Raw genomic sequence first — 6,000 nt, forward strand, 5'->3', positions numbered from 1 at the left:
AAGCCTTAAGCCAAATTGTGTTTGTCGTGTTTTTAAACTTGGCTGTTGGACACATCCCTAGTGTCTTGACCAATTAAACACAGTCTTAGCTCAGAGTGTTGCTAGGTTTCTCATCCCTATACATAAATCAGCATGTTGTCTTATATAATTTAGCTATTTTTTATATAACACAAATAATGCATTTTACCAAGAATTAATAGAAACATTTGAGTCACAAACTATCAAATACATACATAACAATATAGAATATAAACCTATAAACTATTCAATAATTATTCAAAAAGACAAACAGTAAGTGATTAGAACATGATATAGTCATATGCGTGGGTTAAATATCTAGAAGGAGCCTGATACTACTGTCTGTACTGAGTGAGGAAAACCAAACCAGTGAATTCCTAACTCATGATTTTCTTCGTGGTATTACTCGTGATAGTCATGATGCATTTTCTTTTTGACCTTTAATCTTGGTTACCCACATGAATCCACATCTTCTTCCTGAGGATTATATGTTGAAGCTGTGAAAGAGTTGGTTTGGTTACTCCAGAATTGTTGGCTCTAGGATCCCAGACAGATTTATGGTCATGCATCTTGGGGGCCCACTCTGGAATTCTTGCAGCTTGGTCAGTTTTAGGAAAGTTCTGATCACATTATAACTGTCTGATTCACTGTGATATCCTATACCGCAGTGTCCCCTGAGATATCTCCATCCTGGCCAAGTAGCGAACAAAAACCTCAAACACATATCTAAAAATACTCCTAAACAGCACCATAGAAACACAGAATGCTGCAGGTGAATTCCATGTCTGTCTCTAATTAAGTGTACTTAAAGACCTAACAAATGCTACATTGAACATAAATTAAACACTCAATATAACCTCTATAAAACATTTTAATCTGAGTTAATAATATGCAGTAATATGCTTCAGTAGTCAGTATTTAAGGTCTCTGTATTTAAATAGTTTAAAACAGATTTGACATTACAAATGTTTTAAAGTCTTTTACCAAAGTCTCTTTAAGACAAGTCATGTCACTCGGCGGCCATCTTTGAAACGCCTCTCGGGCATCCAAGTGCAACTCCTTTCTCTTTGAATGGGAAAACATCAAATTCTACAAAACTGTTCACTAAGTTTAGGATTACATTTCATATTTGAAATCACCAAAGAAATCTGACAACAACTGTGTTGTAAATGTTGTTACTTTTGTTCAAATAGCGTTATAAAAAGCTTATTTCTCAGACTAGATCGACCAGAACGCTGACTGTTTCTATAGGCCTTTATCACACTTCTGCGTTTGAAAAGTGGAAGATTCAAATAGTAGCGTAAAAGAATTTCCGCTGCAGCCTCTATCAATGGCTGTGCCCATAGGACGGCATTGTTGTGAATTATTTATGTAGAATTCAGCACATATACATCTTCTAAAGACACCAATCTCAATTTACAACAATGAATTGAGTATTATGAAACAAAGCAATATGTTGTCAGTCACTATCTATTTTTCCCCAATTAAAACTACACGAGTGACATGTCTTGGGTATTCTTTGCTATTACAAATGTGTAAAGTAATGATTCAAATTGGCTTTTTATTTTATTTTTATTTTTATTGGCTTGTGGCTTTTGGGTGATATCGGAAACTTGAAAAAAATGAAAATGAAACTTCAATCTTACAAATTCATTTGTTAGGATAAACAATCCTGAATCTTGAAGCTCAACTCTTTAGCTATAGGAGGAAGGGGGAAATATTTTTTTTCTTTTTTTATCATATATCATATGTCATATATCTTTATTTCTTTTATCTTTATCTTCAAAATCTTTAAGCACATATTCCTGTCTGCTGTTTGAAAGATTCCATAATGTAGTTAAAGTGCTTTATTTTTTAGCACTAATTCTGTAATTAATTTACTAAAAATGATTATTTAGTACTTCTTAAGATAAACTTAAGATCAACTAACTGTACTCATATGTGCTATTTTGGAACACCATGACTATGAACGAAAATGTGTTTTTAACATACTGTGTCTGTATTTCTCTGTATACAGGAATTGCCTGACTTATCTTTAAATCATATCAAGTTTCATATCAATAAGTATGTGAGCATGAATCATATGATATCCACTAGAAAGCCTGCTCCAGAGCAGGTTATTGTTAGTTCAGTAAGCAATCAGCTTGATCTACAGTATTAATGAAACTCTAGTGAGCATGGCTATGGAAGCATATGGGTAGCATTATTCAATTTGGGATGTAATATGCAAAATGACAATGCAATATGTAAAATGGCAATGCATTTCTGTATTTACATTTACATTTTCCAATACATTTGTGCAACGTTTGGTGCAAAATGAAAATGAAAATTAAATTACATAATTTTAATTTGCCATTTACTACACCAGTTTTAATATGTAAAATGAATATTAATTTTAACGCTTTATAAGTTGCAAAATTAAAATGAAAATGTATTACAGAAATGATTAGATATGTCTAACATGTTAAAGCAAAAACTGTGGCAAAATGATAATTTAAATGCTATTTTTCTTAAATGCATTAACACTCACAGTCAAGACACTTACGATTGCATTTTCATTCGGTGTCCCGCAATGAATGTAGCAAAATTCAATGTGCACATTGAAAATGCATTCCGAGCCGATCACGTGTCCCCGCCCTCGCGCCACGTCAATCATTGTGTGAACAAGGCGGGGCTTACAGAAGGTCAGAGACTCAAATCTCAAGGAGCGGATTCAAGTGAGACAAGATGGACAAGACAGTTGGTCCGTGTATGTTTTGATCATTTCGGTTTATGGCTTCAATATTTCATTCGCACTTGTGGGCGGAGCTGAAACGCTGCTTTCATCTGATTGGTCGAATCGGATCGGTTTTCATCTGACAGCCTTCAGCTCTGTCTTTTCATTCTTTCAGACAGAATTAGAGTCAGTGCGAGTGAAGCACTGTAATGTCTGAAACCACCGCTCACTGTTAATTAGCATAATATTTGAATCAGATGTAGCTGGGCACATAATTCGTGCTGCTGAGACCTGTAAATTATTTTCTAGGTTGTAGTATTGTATGAATATTGTCCCACTGATAAATACAGTGCAAATAGTTATGTCCCTTTGGATAACAGTGAAGTGGAAATAAAAATCAACAATAGACTGAAGAGTTCCATGTCTGTAACATTTACCACTCTCATCTTTTAAGTCATAAGGCACTAGGTATGTGTGTGTGTGTATGTGTGTGTGTGTGACATTAATAAATAATTGTAAAAATGAATATAGTTACATTTCTAAATAAAAATAGTAAAATTAGCTCTATGCTGCTCAGTGGAGTAACCCCAGAGTGCAGTCTGGACGATGGGGCGGGGCGACACTTCGAGGCGGAGCGACACGTGTCGCCCCGCCCATATTTGTTTTCCCCGCCTTTGACATTTTCCTCCGAGCCAGCAGGGGGCAGTTTGCGTTGAAACAAACAGAACGGTGGCAACTACAGCAGCAGAGTTCCGTTGATTGCTTGAGTCAAGTAAAGGTGGTTGTGTAAATATCTTATAATATGAAATGCGATGTTCGATCATTTATTTATCCATGGTACGTTCAATCGGAATAATTATTGTTAATAATTGTTATAAATTGCTCATTTTATTGTTCTTTGTGGATTGTAACAGTACACTCTGTACATGGCTTTAGTTCATAGGTTCGATTTTACAGAGGTATGGCATCACATTTGTCAAGTTATTTGAACAGACATGCATGATTTTTGTGTGTATATTATTATTATTATTATTATTATTATTATTATTTTTCAGGATGACATGATCAGGAGGTGGTGGTGTTCTGTTCTCCTGGACAGCTTTACTCCGCAAATGTATGTAGCTGTTTGAATGTTGCTACATGAAACATTACTCTGTACTATATCTAGCAATATACCTACCTCTTGACATTTGTTCTTTTAGAGCTCAACCACTGAGAGGAGGAACTTCACCATTCACCATGTCTTCAGGCAGAGTCGAGCAAAGCAGGTTATTTGTGCACATACATTCATTAAGAACTAATAATTACATATGTGTGTACATGCAGAGGTATTTTAGTTATTACAGCTACATAGTTGTTCAGATGTGAAATTGGTATTATGTACAAGTACTATATTGGTCAGCACTGTGGATTATTTAATATATAGCTATCAGTTAACATCAGCATCAAAGACATTTAAAAACATTTCAGCTTAATTCATTTTCAGCGAGTTTTTTAAATAACTTCTGTTTGCGATCTAATGTGGATTTTGTTCACCATATAAGACAGAAATATTTATATTCAATGTAAAAGATCTTCATGTGGATAATGCATACAAATATATACAAATATCTCACTGGATTATTACAATTAATGGCAAAATGAATGTGTGGAAATGTAAACTAATATATCCTACTGACACACAACAGCAAAATATATAAATAATTGTCTTAAAACAGTTTTTTTTTTCAATGTGAAAATACTAACATGCCTAATACTTCTGCACAGTACTGTATATATTAACATTTTATTAGTGTTATTATAAAAGAATGAGTATGCAGTTGTGACAACAATCTATAGAGTTTTTAATGAGAGTTTTAAAGCATGGTTGTCTGTATTCAGTGTTTATATAATTTTTAATAACTTTTATATACATGTATAAATAAACCTATGTATGTTTTTGATTCAACAGCTTCCCCTGGAAATCTTCAGTGAAGTTATTTTGTCGGCGGGTGACTCTGCATATTTGACACTTTCTCTGGTTTGCAGATGGTTTAGGGATGTGCTCCGAAGTTTTTCGGAAAGCGGCACAGTTTGCCTGGCTAGACAGTAAGATTTCCCCGTTTAATGCTCATTCTCCAATTGAATTTTGTAGTAGAAGGCTGTTAAACTTTTTTTGTATTATTATTATTATTATCTTTCATGTATTTTGTCTTTACACTATCAGTTGTGGCCAACTGGAAGAATTGTCCTCCTGTCTCCTGACCGGAACGAGTTCAGACGGATGTACAGCATCAGGGAATGCTTGCAGTGCAGAGCCCTTTTCAAGTTTAACCCACCAGGGTACAGGGAAGAGGCCGGCGTGGTGATCTTCTGGGCTTTTGTTTACACAGGATTTTGTTCCAAGGACTGTTTTTTTTTTTTTTTTTTAGCGGCATGAAACACATTTGTGTGTTAAGTTCATTGAAGGGAAATAGAGAATGGACTGAGATCAACTGGTTTTGATGTATTAATTGATGTCATTTAAAGTTAAACTTTGCAGTGTATAATGTTTTAATAAAAAAGCTATGGAAAACACGTGCATGGCAACAGGTTTCGGTCATTTACATCAGTCTATCATTCTTTAAGGTTTCTCATATTTGATGATAACATCATTTGCTATGCATTGCTCATAATGGATTCTTAATTTAGTTGTGACAGGATTGTGAGGATTAATGAGGTTTTCAGTAGTGCAGTTCAGAAAACAAATAACAGAAAGTAACAAGTGTTTTTGGGCAAGTTCTTTAGAACCTGTATAGTTCCTTCCTTGCAAAAAGTAACCATGGATTTATTGTAGTAAAAATATTTGTTGGCATATTAATTACTGTGAGCTGTAATTATAAAAACACCATAGTTTTACTATAGTTACTGTAGCAGAACCATGGTAAATTTTCGTAGGGGCCAAGGGAATGTTCAGAATATTATTGGTGACGTTCAGAGACTGGTGACAATTTGTTACACACACACACACACACACACACACATATATATATATATATATATATATATATATATATATAATTTGAATATATAAATCAAGGTACTCCATGACTATCTACATAACCATACTTCGCATAATATTGCCGTGTCATTTTCAAACCAGCCAGTAATGCCGAGGTAGCATCTACACTACAGCCATTGAGGGAGTAGACCATTTATTTCTATTCTGTTCGTCGTAATCCAAAACTCTTTGTATTTATACGGGATGTTGTGGAAATGCAACAATAAATGCAAAAACACAACATTTA

General features: G+C 34.3%; 1 long non-coding RNA gene across 1 annotated transcript; it reads left to right on the forward strand.

The window, feature by feature from the left end:
• Window positions 1-3,563: 3,563 nt before the first annotated feature.
• On the forward strand, window positions 3,564-5,298 carry LOC127963541 (uncharacterized). The gene is made up of 4 exons (XR_008154857.1): window positions 3,564-3,848; window positions 3,937-4,002; window positions 4,686-4,822; window positions 4,941-5,298. It is a non-coding gene; the product is annotated as an uncharacterized LOC127963541 (long non-coding RNA).
• The last annotated feature ends 702 nt before the right edge of the window (window positions 5,299-6,000 follow it).

The sequence above is a fragment of the Carassius gibelio genome, chromosome B8 (assembly GCF_023724105.1).
Source record: "Carassius gibelio isolate Cgi1373 ecotype wild population from Czech Republic chromosome B8, carGib1.2-hapl.c, whole genome shotgun sequence".
Classification (NCBI taxonomy): Eukaryota; Metazoa; Chordata; class Actinopteri; order Cypriniformes; family Cyprinidae; genus Carassius; species Carassius gibelio.